Consider the following 22,209-nt stretch of genomic DNA (forward strand, 5'->3'; position numbering starts at 1 on the left):
TACCAGCTGTGGGATGGGCGATAGGTTGTTCAGTGATTGTGTTTTGCAGGAGAGGAAAATAGCCACTGGCACAGAAGTTGAGTTGAGACCTGGCTGAGGGGACATAAGGAAATTCTTGCACCAGAGGGTGGTGAATCTGTGGAATTCATTGCCACAGACAGCTGTGGAGGTCAGGTTACTGGGGTGGGTATACTTAAAGCTTATGGTACAGATCATTCATGGGCCTGTGAATGTGGGTAGGATTGGAGGGGCCGAGTGGTCTGCACTACTTGTGCTGTCATGTTTCACACCAAGGTCATGAACTAACAGAGGTAAGCAGACACTGTGATCTTTTGCAAAGAAAAACTTTATTTGCAGGTCCTATCTTTTACACCCAGCTAGCTTTTTCACTCAGCTCCATCACTGGTGCTAAGGGTTGACTTCCTTCCTATCCTTGATGATTAAGTTCCAATCACAAGGAGGCTGGTCTCTATGCTTTCAAAAAGCTCAGTCCCCTTGTCAAGGTTATATCCCTGCCCAATGCTTGGTCCATTTGAAAATCTTGCCGAAAATTGTTTTCATATTAATCGTCATAATCAATTATTTCGTTCTCAGTTCCTCTCTTCCCCTTCTTTTTTTTCTTCTTTTTTTGCTTCTCTTCATCCAGTGGTCTTCCTCAGAGGAAATATTCCAACACATATTCCCTTTTCCGACTGGGGTTGGGAACGCAGCCTTCAACACATACCTGTGGACAAATGAAAGAAAGATCACTTTCAACCCTGTAGTGTCCATTGCATTCACAGCAAACTTTTAGGAAGAAAACTTGATAATGGACAAGGGAGATATCTAGAGAGCAATCCCAACAGAAAGTAGGGAGCGGGGTGGAGGGAGGAACTAAAAGTGTGCTTGTGATGATGGTGGAAGTGACAAAGAATGAAGTTCTGGATATGGTTGCATGGGCTGTTTGGTATGGACAAAAGGAATCTGTTATGATGATGTGAGTGCACAGTTTAAGTGAGAGGTGTATCGAAATTGGTTGACACATATACGTAGATACAGTGAAAAGCTTCTCTTGCAAAATGTTCATATAGATCAGATCATTACGCAGTGTAATGAGGCACTGGATGTTGACTGCATCCACTTCAGCAAGACATTTGCGAAGTCCCGGATATGAGTTTGGTCAAAAAACTTCACTGACTCGGCATTCAGCATGAGGTAGTAAATTGGATTAGACATTGGTTTTGTGGGAGAAGCCAGAGACTGGTAGCAGATGGTTGCCTCTCTGAATGGAGGACAGTGGCTCGTGGTGTGCCGCAGGGACTGGTGTTGGGTCAAATGTTCTCTGTCATCTACATCGATGGTCTGGATGATAATGTGATCAACTGGATCAGCATGTTTATGGATGAAGTAAAGATTGGAGTGCAGTGGACAGTGAGCTAAGTCGATCAACGCTTGCAGAGGGATCTGGATCAGCTGGAAAAATGGGCTGAAAATGTCAGGTGGAATTTAATGCAGACAAGTGTGAGGTGTTGCAGATCAGTAGGACCAACCAGGGAAGGTCTTATAGAGAGAAGAGAAGGGTGCTGCAGAGTGTAGTAGAACAGGGAATACAGGTACATATTTCATTGAAAGTAGTGTCAGATGTAGATAGGGTTGGAAAGAAAGATTTCAGCACATTGGCCTTCATAAATCAATGTACCGAGTACAGGAAATGGAATGCTATGTTCAACTTGTATAATCTTGTATAATGAACTCCTAATCTGGAGTCTTGTAAGCAATTTTGGTTACCTACGTGCCTACAGGAAAGATGTAAGCAAGTTTGAAAGAGTACAGAGAAAAATTACAAGGATGTTGTCACGCCTGGTGGACCTGAGATAATAAGAAAAGATTAAATGGGTTAGGACAGCATTCTTCAGGATGTAGAAGATTGAAAGAAGATTTGATAGGAGTTTGCTACACTATGAGTGTTATAGATTGCGTATATACAAGTAGGCTTTTTGTACTGAGGTTGGGTCGTGCTACAACCAGAGGTCATGGGTTAAGCTTGAAAAGGTGAGACATTTAAGAAGAATATGAGGTGAAATTTCTTCGCTCAGAGGGTTGTAAGAGTTTGGAAAGAAGCCACCAGCACAAGTGATGCATGCAAGCTCAATGTCAACCATTTGCAAAGTTTGGTTTGGTGCATAGATGGAAGGGGTATGGAGGCCTATGGTCCCATTATAATAATCTCCTCGGAAATAGGTCAGGACAAGTGGGTGAGGATCAGGCAAGTAGGCAAATGGTTTTGGAATGGATTAGATGGGCTAAAGAGCCTGCTTCTGTGCTGTACTTATCTATGACTCAATGAGTCTCACACAGAATAGAGTATAAAAGCTACAGAGGCAATACGGTGCAGGTAAGAGATAAAATGCATGGCCATTGCAAAGTAGTTTGCAAGGTCAAGTGTTCATCATATCATACAAGAGAACTGTTCAAGAATCTGAAAGCAATAGGATAGAAGCTGTCCTTGAGTCTGCTGGGATGTGCTTTTAGGATTTTGTATCTTCTGTCCAGAGTGGGTAGGATCTTTGATGATGTTGTTTGCTTTACTGAGGCAATGAGAAGTGTAGACAGAGTCCATGGAGGGGAGGCTCAATGTTCTCAGTGACTTGGCTTCCTCAGCCACCTGTGGCAAGTAATTCCACAGATTCACCACACTCTTGCTAAAGAAATTTCTCCTCATTCCTGTTCTAAATAGATGTCCCTCTATTCTGAGACTGTGCCTCTGGGCCAAGGCCGCCCCCCCACTATAGGAAGTATCCTCTCCACATCCACTCTATCAAGGCCTTTAGGCCTCAGGAGGGATAAAACAGACTGGGGCAAGTGCAGTACTGATTCAGAGACTCTCATTATGGTCTGGTATGATGTGTCTTCTTCTCATGTCACATTATAAACTATATGGGCCAAATGGTCTGTTCCTGTGCTGTAGTGTTCTTTAGCTATCTGATGATCACCTTTTTGGGGCTGTACTGCAAGCCCCCAATTACCAACAGAAACTAGAGCAGGGAGATTGCAAGAAGTATTGGCTTGTGATGGTGGAGCTTTTAACTTTCCTAACTGAGACTGGGATTGCCATAGTGCTCAAGGCTTAGTTTGGGTAGACTCTGTTCAACAATGTTTCCTCAGCCAATATATCGTGGCCTTTTACTGGACAGAAGGTAAGTTTGACCTTCTCCTTGGAAATAGGTCAGGACAAGTGGGTGAGGATCAGGCTGATGATCACTGACATTTGTTGTTTTGCTGCAACCATACAGTACAATACACATAAAAATAGACTGTAAGTTACAATAGCAGATACAAAATAAATCAATAATGTCAAGAAGAGCCATTTAGTGAGGTAGTGTTCACGGGATCTTGGACCATTCAGAAATTTGATGGCAGAGATGAAGAAGCTCTTCCTAAACTGTTGGGAGTGTGTGTTTTTTATTTATTTGAAGAAACAACACAGAATGGTCCTTCTGGCTACTTGACCACACCACCCAGAAACCGCAACAATCCCAATTTAACCCTATCCTACTGACGGTACAACTATTACACTGACCAACTAACCTACCACTACGTCTTTGGACTGTGGGAGGAAATAAGAGGACCTTGAGAGAACCCAGCATTTCAGGGGGAAGATGTACAGAGACTCAGCTCCCTGCATTCCTACTTCCTTTCATAGGCCCTTTCAGCTCATGAAACACAGCAATCTGCTTCCCACCTATTTAACCCCAGTTGAATAATAGTACAATTTATAATAATCAACTAACATTCTAACCAGTACCTCTTTGGAATGTATGATGAAACCAGAGCACCTGGAGGAGACCATAACTGTCAGTGGAAGAACCTACAAACTCCTTATGGAATGGTACAGTAATTGAACTCCGAGCTCCAGAACACCCCAAAATGAAATAACGTCATGCTACTATTCTGCCTTGAATTGGGATGATGCACTTGGGCTTTGTGGAAAAAGAGGTAACCTTAACAAATGGAATCCTTGCGAGGTTCATTAGGTGGACTCTTTTTTTCTTTTACATAGCAGTCTGCTCCCCAATAAACTTTCACACCCTGACTAATGAAGAACTAATCAACTTCCACCTCAAATAAATACAACAACTTGGCTTTCTCAGCTGCCTGTGACAATGAATTCCACAGATTCACCACTCTCTGGCAAAACAAATTCTTTCTAATCTCGTAATACTGTATGGAACTGTTCCTGTCCGAGTACCTGTCCAAATGTCCTTGTATTTGAACTAATATCTCATTAAACCCTTCCTGTCCAAATGTCCTTGTGTTTGATGTAATATCTCACTAAAACCATTCCTGTCCATGCACCTGTCCAAATGTCCTTGTGTTTGACCTAATATCTCACTAAACTAATGTTGAAATACAATGTTGGAAAGTATATAGTCATGCACTTTGGTGGAAGAAATACACAGTCAGACTGTTATACAGATGGGTGGAGCATTCAACATGCAGAGGTGTAAAGGGACTTGGGAATCCGTGTGCAAGATACCTGAAATGTTAACCTCCAGGTTGAGTCAGTTGAGAAGAAGGCAAATGCAATATTGACATTCATTTCTAGAGGTATAGAACAAAAGAGCATGGACATGATGTTGAGGCTCTATAAGGCACTTGTGAGACCACACTTGGAGTATTGTGCGCAGTTTTGGGCTCCTTATTTTAGAAAGGATATAATGACATTGGAGAGGGTTCAGAGAAGATTCATGGTTATGATTCCAGTAATGAAAGGGTTCATGTTTGAGGAACATCTGGCAGCTTTTGAGCTGTATTTCCTGGAGTTCAGGAGAATGAGGGGGGATCTAATGGAAAATTCTGAACATCCAAAGGCCTGAACAGTTTAGATAAAGCAGTTATTTCACATGGTAGGTGACTCCAAGACAAGAGAGCATGACCTCAAGATTGAAAGACTTCCTTTTAGAACTGAGATGCGGAGAAGTTACTTCATTCAGAAAGTGGTAAATCTGTAGAATTTGTTGCCATGAGCGGCTGTGGAGGCCAGGTCATTGGATATAGTTAAGGCAGAGACAGAGAGGTTCTTGATTAGCCAGGGCTTCAAAGGGTACGGGGTGTGGGGAGTGGGGATGACTGGAAGAATTAGATCAGCCCGATTGAATGGCAGAGAGGCCTCAATGGGCAGAATGCCCTACGTCTGCTCATATATCCTATGGTCTTATGGTGTAAACAGTTCCCATCCATGTAGCTGTCCAAATGTCCTTCTGTTTGACCTAATACCTCGCTAAATGGTTCCCATCAAATGTCAGAGTGTTGGAACTAGTATCATATTCTTACTCATAAGGTGTGAAAGAGAGATGAGAGTGGATATTGGACCACTGGAAAACAATGCTGGAGAGGTAGTAATGGGGAACAATGTAATAGAGGATGAACTGAATAAATATTTTGCATCAGTCTTCACGGTGTAAGACACTAACAGTATGGTAGAAATTCCAGAAATTGGGGGCATGGAATGTGTGAAGTTACTAAAACTATAGAGAAGGTTCTTGGTAAACTGAAAGGAACTGATAGATGGATAGTATAGCAAGTAGTCACACCAAGGCCTCGGGAGACAGATAAGTGGGTAACAGTCAGGAGAGGGAAGGGCAAGACTCAGATACTTGAGAGTAAACCTGTGGCTGTCCAGCCTGAACAATAATCAATTTGGTTTGAGTAATGTTGGTGGGGGGGGGGGGGGAATGGCCTACCTGCGGGAAGCAACATTGGCCATGCATCTGGCACAGAGTTTGGCCCTGTGGCTCAGAAGGGTAGGGAAAGGAAGAGGATGGCAGCAGTGATAGGGCACTCCATAGACAGGGAGTCAGACAGGTGATTCTGTGGAAACAAGAAAGAAATTAGGATGGTAGTTTGCCTCCCAGGTGCCAGGATGCGGTATGTTTCAGGTTGCATCTACGATATCCTGCAGTGGGAAGGAAAACAAGTGGTTGTGATATATATTGGTACCAATGACATAGGTAGGAAAAGGGAGGAGATCCTGAGAAGCAGGACCACAAAGGTAGTAATCTCAGGATTACTGCCTGTTCCACATGACAGTGAGTATAGGAGTAGAATAAAGTGGAGGATAAATGCATGGCTGAGGGATTGGAGCAGGGGGCAGGGATTGAGATTTCTGAATCATTGGGACCTCTTTTGGGGCAGGCGTGAACTGTAAAAAAAGGACGGGTTGCACTTGCATCCCAGGGGGACCAATATTGTGATGGAGAAGTTTGCAAAAGCTGTTGGGGAGGGTTTAAACTGGAATTGCTGGGGGGTGGGAACCAAATAGAAAAAATGGAGGAAGAGGCGGTTGGCTCACAAATAGAGAAAACTTGTAGAAAGTGCAAGAGGGAAGATAGGCAGGTGATGGAGAAGGGACGTATTCAGTCAGATGGTTTGAGATATGTCGATTTCACTGCAAGGAGTATTATGAAAAAAGCGGATGAGCTTAGAGCATGGATTAGTAATTGGAGCTATGATGTTGTGGCCATTACAGAGACTTGGATGGTGCAGGGGCAGGAATGGCTACTTCAAGTGCCAGGCTTTATATGTTTCAGGAAGGATAGGGAGGGAGGCAAAAGAGGTGGGGGTGTGGCACTGTTGATCCGCGATAGTGTCACGGCTACACCAAAGATATAAGTCATTGAGGGGTTGTCTAATGAGTCTCTGTTGGTGGAGATTGGGAACAGGAAGAGTCAATAACTCTACTGGGTGTTTTTCATAGACCACCCAATAGTAACAGGGACATCGAGGAGCAGATAGGGAGACAGATTCTGGAAAGGTATAATAACAGGGTTGGCATGATGGGAGATTTTAATTTCCCAAATATTGATTGGCATCTCCCCAGAGCAAGTTGTTTAGATGGTGTGCAGTTTCATAGGTATGTTCAGGAAGGTTTCTTGACACAATATCTAGATAAGCCTACAAGAGGAGAGGCTGTACTTGATTTGGTATTGGGAAATGAATCGGGTCAGGTGTCAGAGCTCTCAGTGGGAGAACATTTTAGAGATAGTGATCACATTCTATTGTAGCGCCTCATTTCCTAGCGTATCCGAACCGACTCACAATTAGATAGCCTACGGGGGTTTGCGAGCACAGAGCTTTGGAGCCTCTTCGCCATGGGGGGCCGGTTGACAGAGGCTTAAAAGTGAGGCTGAAGTTTTCGAATAAAGTTTTTCCTTCGACTGCAGTTACCGACTCCGTGTCGTAATTTTAGCGCTGCTTGTAGCACACCGCTACAATTGGTGACCCCGACGGTCCAAACGATTTTTGGACCAGAAATGACCGACGCCGCCTCTGTTCATGCGGTTTCGTTGAAACTGCCGGGTTTCTGGACACAGCGCCCGGACCTATGGTTCCAGCAAGCCGAAGCCCAATTCCACGTTCGCCGGATCACCTCAGAAGACACCCGCTACTACTACAGGACACAGCGGCCCAGGTCGCGGAGTTCGTACAGTCACCCCCGGCAGACGGCAAGTACACGGAATTCAAAGCCCTGCTCCTCAGGACTTTCGGACTCTCACGGCGCGAGCGGGCTGCCCGTTTACTGCACCTGGATGGCTTGGGCGACAGACCTCCATCGGCTTTAATGAATGAGATGTTGTCTCTGGCCGAGGGACACACAGGCCTCATGTTTGAGCAGGCATTCCTGGAGCAGCTGCCCGAGGACATACGCCTGCTGCTGTCCGACGCGGATTTCAGTGACCCCCGGAAGGTGGCAGCCCGGGCGGACTTGCTGTGGAACGCCAAAAAGGTGAGCGGGGCGTCCATCGCACAGATCTCCCAGCCACGCTCCCGGCAGCAAACCAGTCCAGGCCCGGCCGCAGAGCCCACTAACCCCCGGCCCAATGACCACTGGTGCTTCTACCACCAGCGGTGGGGCGCAGAAGCCCGCCGTTGCCGCCCGCCCTGCAAGTTCCCGGGAAACGCCAGGGCCAGCCGCCGCTGATGGCTACGGCAGCTGGCCATCGGGATAGCCTCCTGTATGTGTGGGATAGAAGGTCGGGACGCCGGTTTTTGGTCGATACTGGGGCTGAGATCAGCGTTTTACCTCCGACGAGTTACGACACCCGCAGCAGGGCACCGGGTCCCCCCCTGAGGGCCGTGAATGGCAGCACAGTAAGGACCTATGGCACCCGTCAGGTGCAGCTACTGTTCGGCCCCAGCCAGTTCACGTGGGAATTCACACTGGCCGCCGTAGCCCAACCGCTTCTGGGTGCGGATTTTTTGCGAGCTCACAGCCTGCTGGTTGACCTGCCCAGGAAGAGACTGATACACGCCGAGACCTTTCAGACGTTCTCCCTGGGCGCGGCCCAGTTGCCAGCCCCTCACCTCGGCTCCATCACGCTGTCCGACAACGGTTTCACCAGGGTCCTGGCGGAGTTCCCATCGGTTCTGGCACCGCAGTTCACAGCAGCCATGCCCAGGCACGGCGTACAGCACCACATCCCAACACAGGGACCACCCCTCCATGCCCGTGCTCGGCGGCTTCCCCCGGACAAGCTCCGACTGGCGAAGGAGGAGTTCCAGAGAATGGAGGAATTGGGGATCATCCGGCGGTCCGACAGCCCCTGGGCTTCCCCCCTGCACATGGTGCCCAAAGCGACGGGGGGCTGGAGACCGTGCGGCGACTACCGCAGGCTGAACGAGGCTACCACACCGGACCGCTACCCTGTGCCGCACATTCAGGACTTTGCGGCAAACCTGCACGGCGCCCGGATCTTCTCCAAGGTCGACCTTGTCCGAGGGTACCATCAAATCCCGATGCATCCTGACGACGTCCCCAAAACGGCTCTCATCACCCCGTTTGGCCTCTTCGAGTTCCTCCGCATGCCGTTCGGCCTGAAGAATGCCGCACAGACGTTCCAGCGGTTAATGGACGCGGTGGGACGGGACCTGGACTTCGCGTTCATCTATTTGGATGACATCCTCATAGCCAGCGGCAGTCGTCAGGAGCATCTGTCCCACCTCCGTCAACTCTGCGCCCGACTGAGTGAGTACGGTCTTACAATCAACCCTGCCAAATGCCAGTTCGGACTTGATACCATTGACTTCCTGGGCCACAGGATTACTAAAGACGGGGCAACCCCTCTGCCCGCTAAGGTAGATGCGGTCCGCCACTTCCCCCGACCCACCACGATCAAAGGCCTTCAGGAATTCGTAGGTATGGTCAATTTCTACCGCCGCTTCCTCCCTTCAGCTGCCCGGATCATGCGCCCCCTGTTCGCCCTGATGTCGGGTCCGAGCAAGAACATTACCTGGGACGAGGAGTCCGCCGCCGCTTTCGTTCAAACGAAGGAAGCTTTGGCTGACGCCGCAATGCTAGTACATCCCAGAATGGACGCCCCTACCGCCCTCACAGTGGACGCATCAAACACGGCAGTCGGTGGGGTGCTGGAACAGCTCATCGCAGGTCGCTGGCAACCCCTGGCGTTTTTCAGCAAACACCTGCGGCCACCCGAGCTCAAGTACAGTGCTTTCGACCGGGAACTGTTGGCGCTCTACCTGGCAATCCGGCATTTCAGGTACTTCCTAGAAGGTCGGCCCTTCACCGCGTTCACGGACCACAAACCGCTTACCTTTGCGTTTACGAAAGCATCCGACCCCTGGTCCTCCCGCCAGCAACGCCACCTGTCCTACATCTCTGAATACACAACGGATGTCCGGCACGTCTCGGGTAAGGACAATGTCGTGGCGGATGTGCTCTCTCGCCCTACCGTTCATGCCCTTTCCCAAGGGGTAGACTTTGAGGCACTGGCAGAGGCACAGCAGGTAGATGAGGAGATTCCGAGTTACAGGACTGCAGTCTCTGGTTTGCAGCTCCAGGACTTCCCCGTGGGCCCAGGTGAGAGGACCCTACTCTGTGACGTCGCCACCAGCCAGCCCCGTCCGGTCGTCCCCGCAGCCTGGCGGCGACGTGTTTTCGACTCCATTCATAACTTGGCGCATCCCTCCATCCGGACAACTGTCCGGCTGGTTTCCAGCAGGTTCGTTTGGCATGGTCTCCGCAAACAGGTCAGTGAATGGGCCAGAACGTGCATGCACTGCCAGACGGCCAAGGTTCAGCGGCACACCAAAGCCCCACCGCAGCAGTTCCATCCCGCCCACCGGCGTTTCGACCACATTCATGTGGATATCGTGGGCCCCCTGCCAGTGTCGCGCGGAGCGCGTTACCTCCTGACTATCGTGGACCGGTTCACAAGATGGCCAGAGGCGGTCCCGCTCACCGACACCACCTCCGAATCTTGCGCCCGAGCCCTGCTCGCCACCTGGATATCCCGCTTTGGTGTACCAGCCCACATTACCTCCGACAGAGGCGCCCAGTTCACCTCCAGCCTGTGGTCAGCTATGGCCAGCCTTTTGGGGACTCAGCTGCACCACACCACTGCCTACCACCCACAGTCGAACGGGCTAGTGGAGCGTTTCCACCGTCACCTGAAGTCGGCCCTCATGGCCCGCCTGCGAGGAGCCAACTGGGCGGACGAGCTTCCCTGGGTCCTTCTCGGCATCCGCACAGCGCCCAAGGACGACCTGCACGCCTCGTCGGCCGAGTTGGTATACGGCGCGCCCCTGGCCGTCCCCGGGGAGTTCCTACCAGCCCCGAGGGGGCAAGAGGAAGAACCCGCTGCAGTCCTGGGCAGACTTCGCGAGAAGCTCGGTAACCTGGCCCCCATACCCACTTCACAGCATGGGCGGAACCCGACCTGCGTACCCAAAGACCTACGGAACTGTAAGTTTGTGTTTGTGCGAAGGGGCGGGCATCGGCCACCGCTGCAGCGACCATACGAGGGGCCGTTTACGGTGCTCCGGAACAACGGGTCCACGTTCGTGCTGGACGTTGGGGGGAAGGAGGAGGTTTTCACGGTGGACCGCCTCAAGCCGGCCCATGTGGACCTGGCGCAACCGGCCGAGTTTCCGGCGCCTCGGCGCAGAGGCCGACCTCCCAAGCAGGTTCTGGCCCAGGCTGTGGACATTGGGGGGTGTATCGCCGGTTCTGCGGGGGGGTTATGTAGCGCCTCATTTCCTAGCGTATCCGAACCGACTCACAATTAGATAGCCTACGGGGGTTTGCGAGCACAGAGCTTTGGAGCCTCTTCGCCATGGGGGGCCGGTTGACAGAGGCTTAAAAGTGAGGCTGAAGTTTTCGAATAAAGTTTTTCCTTCGACTGCAGTTACCGACTCCGTGTCGTAATTTTAGCGCTGCTTGTAGCACACCACTACACTATCTCCTTTACCATAGCATTGGAGAGGGGTAGGACCAGACAAGTTAGGAGAGTGTTTAAGTGGAGTAAGGGGAAATATGAGGCTACCAGGCAGGAACTTGGAACATAAATTGGAAACAGATGTTCTCAGGGAAATATACGGCAGAAATGTTGCAAATGTTCAGGGGACATTTGCATGGAGTTCTACATAGGTACTTTCCAATGAGACAGGATGGTAGAGTACAGGAACCGTGGTGTACAAAGGCTATTGTAAATCTAGTCAATAAGAAAAGACAAGCTTATAAAAGGTTCAAAAACTGGGTTATGATAGAAATTTTGAAGATTATAAGGCTAGCAAGATGGAGGTTAAGAGTGAAGTTAGGAGATCCAGAAGCAGTCATGAGAAGGCCTTGGCGTACAGGATTAAGGAAACCCTCAAGGCATTCTACAAGTATGTGAATAGCAAGAGGAAAAGACATGAGAGAATAGGACCAATCAAGTGTGACAGTGGAAAAGTGTGTATGGAACCAGAGGAGACAGCAGAGGTACTTAATGAATACTTCGCTTCAGTATTCACTACGGAAAAGGAACTTGGTGATTGTTGGGATGATTTACAGTGGACTGAAAAACTTGAGATTATAGATATTAAGAAAAAGGATGTGCTGGAGCTTTTGGAAAGCATCAAGTTGGACAAGTCACTGGGACCGGATGAGATGTACCCCAGGCTACTGTGGGAGATGAGGGAGAAGATTGCTGAGCCTCTGGTGATGATCTTTGCATCATCAATGGGAATGGGAGAATTTCCAGAGGATTGGAGGGTTGTGGATATTGTTCCCTTATTTAAGAAACAGAGTAGGGAGAGCCCTGGAAATTATAGATCAGTGAGTCTTACTTCAGTGATTGATAAGTTGATGAAGAAGATCCTGAGAGGCAGGATTTATGAAAATTTGGAGAGGCATAATATGATTACGAACAGTCAGCATGGCTTTTTCAAAGGCAAGTTGTGCCTTATGAGACTGACTGAAATTTTGAAGGATGTGACTAAACACATTGATGAGGTTAGAGCAGTAAAGGTAGTGTATATAGATTTCAGCAAGGCATTTGATAAGGTACCCCATGAAAGGCTTATTGAGAAAGTAAGGAGGCATGGGATCCAAAAGGATATTGCTTTGATACAGCACTGGCTTGCCCACAGCAGCCAAAGAGTGGATGCAGACAGGACATATTCTGCATGGAAGTCTGTGACCAGTGGTGTGCCTCAGAGATCTGTTCTGGGCCCCCTACTCTTTGTGATTTTAACAAATGACCTGGACGAGGAAGTGAAGGGATGGGTTAGAAAGTTTGCTGATGGCACAAAGGTTGGGGGTCTCATCGATTGTGCGGAGGGCTGTCAGAGTTTACAGAGGGACATTGATATGATGCAAAACTGGGCTGAGAAGTGGCAGAAGGATTTCAACCCAGATGTGTGAGGTGGTTCATTTTGGTAGGTCAAAGATGATGACAGAATACAGCATTAATAAGACTCTTGGCAGTGTGGAGGATCAGAGGTCTGACTCCATAGGACACTCAAAACTGCTATGGAGTTTTGTGGTTAAGAAGGCATACAGTACATTGGCCTTCATCAAACATGTGATTGAGTTTAAGAGCTGAGAGGTAATGTCATAGCTATATAGGACCCTGGTCAGACCCCACTTGGGGTACTGTGCTCAATTCTGGTCGCCTCACTACAGGAAGGATGTGGAAACCATAGAAAGGGTGCTGAGGAGATTTACAAGGATGTTGCCTGGATTGGGAAGCATGCCTTATGAGAATAGGTTGAGTTAACTCGGCCTTTTTTCCTTGTGCGACGGAGGATGAGAGGTGACCTGACAGTGGTGTATAAGATGATGAGAGGCATTGATCATGTGGAAAGTCAGAGTCTTTTTCACCGAGCTGAAATGGCTAGTATGAGAGGGAACAGCTTTAAGGTGCTTGTAAGTAGGTACAGAGGAGATGTCAGGGGTAAGTTTTTTATGCAGAGGATGGTGTGTGCATTGAATAGGCTGTCAGCAAGAGACTCCTGGATTGGTACATGGAGCTTAGAAAAATAGAGGGCTCTGGGTAACCGTAGATAATTTCTACAGTAAAAAGAAGTTTGGCACGCCTTTGTGGGCTGTAGGCTTTCTAAGTTTCTATGTCTGAAGATGGATAAGTCACCTGGACCAGAAGGTGTACAACTTAAGGTTCTGAAAGAGTTGGTGGAAGAGATTGTGGAGGCATGTGTAATGATCTTTCAACAATCGCTAGTTTCTAGAATGGTCCTGGAAGATTGGAAAATTCCAAGTTGTTACACCATTCTTCAAAATGGTAGAGGCAGAAGAAAGATAACTACAGGCCCAGTTAGTCTGATCTCAGTGGTTGCGAAGATGATGGAGTCAATTATCAAGGATGCGTTCTCAGCATACTTGGAGGCACATGATAAATTAGGCCATTGTCGACATGGTTTCCTCTAGGGAAAAACATTGCCTGACAAATTTGTTGGAATTCTTTGAAGAACAAACAAGGCAAAGGAGAACTGGTTGATGATGTGTCCTTGGATTTTCAGACGGCATTTGACCAGGTGACAAACATGAGGCTGATTTTCAAGTTACGAGCCTGTTATATTACAGGGAAGATTCTTGCATGGATATAGCAGTGGTTGATTGGCAGCAAGCAAAGAGTGGGACTAAAGGGAGCAAACACGAGGAAATCTGCAGATGCTGGAAATTCAAGCAACACACACAAAATGCTGCTGGAACGCAGAAGGCCAGGCATCATCTATAGGAAGAAGTACAGTCGACATTTCGGGCTGAGACCAGTTGCTTGGATGTGTCAGTAGCACAAAAAAATCTGTGGAGAAACTCAGCAGGCCAGGCAGAATCTATGTCCCTGCTTCTGAAACTGGTTAAAGTGGGTAGTACGGTAGTACAGCGCTTTACGTGATGGAGATCACCAATTACGCTTCAATTCCCACCTCTGCCGGGAAGGAGCTTCAACGTTCTGCACGTGGCCGTGTGGGTGTTCCGGTCTCCTCCCACATTCCAAAAATGCACAGATTAGGGTTAATTTGTTGTGGGCATGCTATGGTGCTAGACAGGCTTAGACAGAGTGGACATAGAGAGGATGTCTCTTAGAACAGAGATGAGGAGGAATTTCTTTAGACAGAAGGTGGTGAATTCATTGCTATAGTAGCTATGGAGTCCAGGTCATTGGGTATATATAAAGTGGAACTTGAAAGCTTCTGGATTAGTCAGGGTTAGTTAGAGCAGGCAGAAGAATGGGGCTGGTGGGGCTAATAAAAGGCCGCACCGGGAGCACCGGACACTGTATATCACACCAGCTGACTCACAGGTGAAGTGTCGCCTCCAGGTGAGGTGACCCGACACAGACTGGGAGACCGTTGTGCTGAACACCTACACTCTGTCCGCCAGAGAAAGTAGGACCTCCCAGTGGCCACACACTTTCATTCCATGTCCCATTCCCATTCTGATATGTCTATCCATGGCCTCCTGTACCGTCAAGATGAAGCCACTCTCAGGTTGGAGGAACAACAACTTATATTCTGTCTAGGTAGCCTCCAAGCTGATGGCATGAACATTGATTTTTCTAACGTCCATTAATCCCCCCCTCCCCTTCTTACCGCATCCCTTATCTATCTATCTATCTATCTATCTATCTATCTATCTATCTATCTATCTATCTATCTATCTGTTTGTTTGTTTATTAATTTATTTATCTATCTATCTATTTATTTCCCATCCCTCCTCCTTTTCCCCTTTTCTCTCTCTGTCCCTCTCACAATCACACCTTGCCTGCTCTCCATCTCCCTCTGGTGCTCTCCTCCCCTTTCATTCTCCCTAGGACTCCCATCCCATAATCCATTCCCTTCACCAGCTGTGTATCCCTTTTGTCAATCAACATTCCAGTTCAGCTTCACCCCTCCCCCTCTTGTCTACTATCATTTTGGATCTTCCCCTCCCCCTCCCACTTTCAAATCTCTTACTATCTTTTCTTTCAGTTAGTCCTACCGAAGGGTTTTGGCCCTAAACGTCGACTGTACTTCTTCCTATAGATGCTGCCTGGCCTGCTGCATTCCACAAACATTTTGTGTGTGTTGCTTGAATTTCCAGCATCTGCAGATTTCCTCATTTTTGCTAATAAAAGGGTTGACTGTTTTCTAAATGGAGAGGAAATGAAAAAAACTGAGGTGCAAGGGGACTTGAAAGTCGATGTGCAGGGATCCTCGAAGGTCAATTTGCAGGTTGAATTTGTGGTGAGGAAGGAAAATGCAATGTTAGCATTCATTTCAAGAGCACTAGAATATAAAAGCAAGGATGTAATGTTGAGATTTTAGAAAGCCTCATTTGGAGTATTGTGAGCAGTTTTCCACCCCTTATCTCAGAAAGAATATGCTGAGACTGCAGAGGTTTCAAAGGAAGTTTGTGAAAGTGATTCCAGGTTTGAATGGCTTGTCATATGAAGATGTTTGATGGTTCTGGGCATGTATTCATAACAATTCAGAAGAATGAGCGGTGATCTCATTGAAACCTATCGAATGATGAATGGCCTTGATATAGTGGCTGTAGAGAGGATGTTTCCTTTGGCGAGAGAGCCTAAGACCAGAGTACATAGCCTCAGATTAGAGAGGCATGGTGCTGGAACAGAGGTGAAAAAGAACCTCTTTAACCAGAGAGTGGTTAATATGTGGAATTTTTTGCCATAGGCAGCTGTGGAGACCAAGTCTTTATGTATATTTAAAGCAGAGGTTGATAGATTCTTGACTGGTCGGGGCATGAATGGATATGGAGAGATGGCTGGAGATGGGGCTTAGAGGAAAATTGGTTCAGCCATGATGAAATTGGTGGAGCAGAGTCAATGAGCCAAATGGCCTATTTCTGCTCCTTTGTTTGTGGTCATGTGGTCTTAGCTGTTTCTGTTTCAACTATCCTTCTGTTTGATCTAATATTGTACTCAGTGATTCCTGCCTATATATTTGTCCAGATGTCTTTGTGGTTGACCTAATATCCCAATAATTCATTCCTGCCATATACCTGTTAAACGATCCTTCTGTTTCATCCAATATTGTACTCAGTGATTCCTGCCAATATATCTGTCCAAGTGTCTTTGTGCTTGACCTCATCTCTAGCTAAACCACTGAAATGTTAAGAGAGTCATGGAACACTTTAACATGCTGGTCAATTGGGAAAATCAGAATGGCAATGTATCTCAAGAGAGTGAGTTTGTTGAATCCCCCAAGGTGGCTTTTTAAGGTGGTTTGTCATTGAGCATACTGCATTGCGTGTTATGTAATGAAATGGAAGCAATTAGGGAGGTAGAGATCACAATATGATTGAGTTCAACTTGAAATTTGATAGGGAGAAATTAAAGTCTGATGTAGCAGTATTTCAGTGGAGTAAAGGAAATTACAGTGGTATGAGAGAGGACTTGGCCAAAATAAATTGGAAGGAGCTGCTGGCAGGGATGACAGCAGAGCAGCAATGGCCTGAGTTTCTGGGGAAAGTAAGGAAGGTGCAGGATAGATGTATTCCAAAGACAAATAAATATTCTGACAAAATAGTACAACGGTGTCTGACAAGGGACGTTAAACCTAATGTAGAACTGAAAAAGAAGGCATACCATAAACCAAAAATTAGTGGGATGACAGAGGATTTAGAAGCTTTTAAAAACATACAGAAAGCAACTAAGAGACTCATTAGAAGGGACAAGATGAAATATGAAAGCAAGCCAGTGAATACTATCCAGGTGGAAAGAAAAAGCTTTGGAGAATGTGCAAGAAAGTGGCCACCAAAATATAATGTTGGAAAATGCATGGTCATGGACTTTGGTAGTAGGAATAAATGTGCAGACTATTTTCTAAACGGGGAGAAATCCAAACATCTGAGACGCAAAGGGTCTTGGGAGTCCTTGTACAGAGCAACATGAAGGTTAACTTGCAGGTTGAGTTGGTGGTGAGGAAGGCAAATGCCATGTTAGAATTCATTTCAAGAGGTCTAGAATACAAGAACAGGGATGGGATGCTGAGTCTACAAGTCCAATAAGGCATTTGTGAGGCCTCACCTTGAGTATTGTGAACAGTTTTGGGTTCCTCAACTAAGAAAAGTTGTGCTGACATTGGATAGGATTCAGAGGAGGATCACAAGGATGATTCTGGGAATGAAAGGGTTACCATATGAGGAATGTTTGATGACTCTGGGTCTGCACTCGCTGGAATTTAGAAGGATGAGGGCAGGATCTCATTGAAACCTTTCAAATGTTGAAAGGCCAAAACCTGAGTAGATATGGAAAGGATATTTCCTCTGATGAGAGAGTCCAGCACAAGAGGGAACAGACTCAGAATAGAGGGGTGTCATTTAAAATAGAGATAGGGAGCAATTTCTTTAGTCAGAGGGTGGTAAATTTGTGGAATCTGCTACCACAGGCAGCTGTGGAGGCCAGGTTGTTGGGTATATTTAAGGTGGAGATTGATTGGTTCTTGTTTGGCCATGGAATCAAAGGTTACAGAGAGAAGGCTGGGGAATAGAGTTGAGGAGCGATAAAGAAACGGGTCAGCCATGATTGAATGGTGGAGCAGACTCGATGGGTCAAATGGCCTAATTCTATTCCTATGTCTCAATGTCTTATTGTCTAAACCATTCCTGCCATGTACCTGTACAAATGTCAGTGCGTTTGACCGAATATTCTACTAAACCATTCTCATCCATATACCTGTCCACATGTTCCTTAAACCTACTGTTTTCCAACACTACGTATGAGGGAGAAAAACCCTTGCCTCCAATGTCCTCTTTAAAATCCTATCCTTCCCATCTTCATCCTATGTCCTCAAGTTATAGACTCATACCTTCCCCATCCTGGGGAAAAGACTGACTGGGTCCAGAGGAGACAGACGAGAATGATTTTGGGAATAAAATGGTTACTATGTGAGGAGTGATTGATAGCATGTGAATCTAGGCCTGCTGGATTTCAGAAGAATGAGGGGCGGGAGGGGGGTCTCTTTGAAACCTTTCAAATATTGAACAGTCTAGATAGGGTGGATGTGAAGAGAAAGTTTCTAATATTGGCAGAGTCCAGGTCCAGAGGGCACAGTCTCAGAATACAAGGACATCTTTTCAGAACAGAGATAAGGGAGAATTTCTTTCGCTGGAGGGTACTGAATCTGTGGAAATTGTTCCATCAGGCAGCTGTGGAGGCAAAGTCATGGTATAGAAAGTGGAGGCTGATAGTTTCTTGATTAGTCAGGACATCAAAGGGAGAAGGAGGGAAAATGTAGTTGAGAGCAACAACAAATCAGACATGATGGAATGGCAGAGCAGGCTCGATGGGGTGAATGGCCTAATCCTGCTCCTCTATCTTATGGACTTCCTATGCCTTTGGTAACATTATAAATCTCTATAAGGTTATCCCTCAGCCACCTTTGCTCAAGGCAACATGGTTTCTTCTGCACACACCCTAGCGAAATCCCAAGCTTCCAACACACAGGTCTGGTCTTACCAATGTCCTGTACATCTGTAAAATTATGTCCCAACCTTTGTATTGAGTGCCCGGTTCAATGAGGGTAATCCTGAGAGTAAATACCAACAACACAAGAGATTCTGAGAAGCTGGGATCGAGAGCAAAACTCACAAAATGATGGAGCATCACAGCAGCTAGGCAGCATCAATGGGAATGAATAATCAGTCGATGTTTCAGGCTGCGACACTTCATGGGGACGTGAAAGGAACAGGAAAGAAATCAAACTAAGTAGGAGAACAAGCCAGAGGCTGATGGGGTGATGGGGAGGGTGGGTGAAGTGGGAAGCTGGGAAGTGATAAGTGGGAAAGGTGAAGGCTGAAGAAGACATCTGATATGAGAGGAGAGTGGACCGTGGAGGAAAGTGAAGAATTGGGGAAGATCCATAGGTGAGGGGTGCACTAAAATGAAGACAATTGGAAATGAAAAGTTCAGGAGAGGATAAAAGACCTAGGGAAGGTGTGGGTCTGCAGGAACTCAGTCAGTCAGGCAACATCTATGGGTGGGAATAAAGAGTCAATGTTTGGGACCAGGGGCACACCGTGTTCTTTGTCTGCAATCGTGGCCAACAGAGGCTCTGACATCACTGCAACTTACCTGTATCTCCTCAAGTCTGGCCAGAGAGAGGCAATTTTTTTCTTCTATGCAATTCTGGAAATCACCGGACACAGCCCACAGAGTAAACAGAACAGGCAAGAGACCTCTCCATATCGACAGCCACATCATAAGCAGAAGACAGGATCAGCAGTGTCTACGAGGTTAAAAGAGAAAGCATTCGTCATTAACTCCTCCGTTCCAGTGCCCTGTGACACAGACTGTATTCCCATTGACATTAAACCAGCACCCTTACACCATCCTTCAGTGACCCCTCTCTCCCAGCACTCTGTGTCTCTGACGGTATTCCGATTGATGATAATCCAGCACCCTCACAACGTCCATCAGTAACTTCTCTGCCCCAGTGTACTGTGTCACTGATTGACATTAACTGAGCTCCCTCACACTATCTGTCAGTGACTCCTGCCAACTAGCACCCTGTGTCACTTACTGTATCCCCACTGATGTTAATCCAGCTCCCTCACTGAACCCCACTTCCAGTGCCATATCACCATGAATGTTAATCCAGCTCCCTCAGTGACCCCTCTCACTGACAGAGAATAACAGAGAATATTACAGCCCACCTGTAGTAACAACATTTTAACCTACTCCAAGATCAATCTAACCCTTCCCTCCTGCATCACCCGGTAATTTTCTATCATCCTGCTGCACATCTCAGGGTCTCTTAGATCACCCGATTGTAACTGCCCTACTACCACCCTGGTGACACATTCCACACACGCACCACTCTTTGTGTAAAAAAAACCTCCAATACCCCTCCCCTATGCTTTCTGTGAATCACATTAAAATCGTGCCTTCTTGGTTTAGTGATTTCTGCCCTGGAAAAATGGCTCTGGTTATCCACCCCATCTATACTGTTTATCATCTTCTACACTCCTCTCAAGTCACCTCTCACCCTCCTTCACTCCAGAGAGAAAAATCTCAACTTGATTAACCTATCCTCATAAGTCATGCTCTGTAATCCAGGCAGCACCATTGTAAATCTCCTCTGCACACCCTCTAAAGCTTCCAAATCCTTCCTACAATGAGACAACTAAAGCTGAACACAATACCCCAAGTGTGACCTCACCAGGGTTTCATAGAGCTGCAACACTGCCTTGAGTTTCTTGAACTCAATCTACTGGCCAACACACCATATGCTTCTTTAATAACTCTTTTGATTCAGGCAGCTAATTTATAGAAGTGGACAACAAGATCCCTCTGTTCATCCACCCTCCCAAAAATCCAGCCGTTAACCCTCCACCATCCAAAGTCAAACACTTCCTATTTTTCTGGGTTCAACTCCATCTGTCACTGTGCAGCCCAGCTCTGCATCCTATCAAAGTTGTGTTATAACTTACGCCAAACATCTACTCTATCCACAACACACCAACCTTCATGTCATCTGTAAATGTTTGAACACAGTTTGCAACTTTTTCAGCCCCATCATTTATAAATATCAGAAAGAGCAGGAATCCCAGAACAGATCCCTGTGGAACACGACCAGTCACCGACCTCCAGGCGAACACCACAAAAATATATGCAAGTTGACATTGCGATTCATATCGCCATTGTATGGCAGCTCAGAAAAGTGCTCACAATTCACAGTGAGAACATGAACTGATGGGACCCTGAAAGCAAGTCCACAGGCTGTGAAGTCAGTCCAGTACTGTGTGGTGGTGTACAGCACCAAACTGAGGCAGCTCACAATACTATTAGATATTCTACTGTATAATCTCCTTGTGAACTACCATCACTACAAACCACAGTCTGTACTTCCCCTTTAAGAAACATACTTTTGAACCGTTTAAACAAAATAGCAATTCGGCAACCCTCGCTCTCAGGAATACAGATACGGCACCTTGGAGTAGACGACAGGAGACAGGAGAGAGAACGAGCTGGCGCCGGTTTTAAACCATCGGGATCCTGGACTGGCTTCAAAGTTCAAAGTTCGAAGTACAATTTATTAACAAAGTAAATAAATCATACACAACCTTGATAATCATTCTCTTGAAGGCCCCCACAGGAAAACAAATACAGTGGCAAGCATTTGGTCCATATTGACAGACAAGGAAACTCATCAAACTCAACAACAGTTTTATTGTGATAAACAGTAAAACAGACCGGGCACCATGACACAGAGATAGAGCAGCTCCATCTCATAGACCAGGGAGGGAACCATCACACACCCTGGTCACATGTCATTTACTTGCATTTTCAGAAGGTATCTGATAAGATGCCACACGGGGCTGCTTAACAAGATAAAATCCCATGGCACCACAGGACAGATACTGCGGGGGTAGAGGAAATGCTGACAGGCAGGAGGCAGTGCATGGGAATAAAAGGGGGGCTTATTCAGTAACTAGTGGTGCAGATGGACATTGACAATTCGGAAAGATAAGTAAAAAAGTGGCTGATGGAATATGATATTGGGAAATGTATGGTAATTCATTTTGGTGAAAGGAACAACAATGTGGACTATTATCTAAATGGGGAGAAAATTCAAACAACAGATGTGCAAAGGGACTTAGGAGTCTTCATTCAAAACTCCCAGAAGGTTAATTTAAAGGTTGTGCTGCTGCAAAGAAGGCAAATGCAATGTTGGCATTTATTTCAAGGCAAATAGAGTATAAAAGCAAGGAGATAGTGCTGAGCCTTTATAAGACACTAGTCAGGCTGCACTTGGAGTATTGTCGACTGTTTTGGGGCTCATATCTCAGAACAGATGTGTTGTCATTGGAGAGAATCCAGTGGAGGTGCACAAGGATGATTCTGGGAATGAAGGGGTTAACACAGGAGGAGCAGTTGGCAGCTTTGGGCCTGTACTCACTGGAATTTAGAAGAAATGTGGGGTTAT

General features: G+C 46.8%; 1 long non-coding RNA gene across 2 annotated transcripts; it reads right to left on the reverse strand.

The window, feature by feature from the left end:
- Nucleotides 1-340: 340 nt before the first annotated feature.
- Nucleotides 341-21,295, reverse strand: LOC132402436 (uncharacterized). Of its 2 annotated transcripts, none has more exons than XR_009514897.1 (3): nucleotides 21,214-21,295; nucleotides 19,356-19,509; nucleotides 341-724 (listed from the first exon to the last, which is right to left on the reverse strand). It is a non-coding gene; the product is annotated as an uncharacterized LOC132402436 (long non-coding RNA). The 2 variants fall into 2 exon arrangements; XR_009514896.1 differs by having other exon boundaries at nucleotides 21,149-21,231.
- Between the last annotated feature and the right edge of the window lie 914 nt (nucleotides 21,296-22,209).

The sequence above is a fragment of the Hypanus sabinus genome, chromosome 12 (genome assembly GCF_030144855.1).
Source record: "Hypanus sabinus isolate sHypSab1 chromosome 12, sHypSab1.hap1, whole genome shotgun sequence".
In the NCBI taxonomy this organism is placed as follows: domain Eukaryota; kingdom Metazoa; phylum Chordata; class Chondrichthyes; order Myliobatiformes; family Dasyatidae; genus Hypanus; species Hypanus sabinus.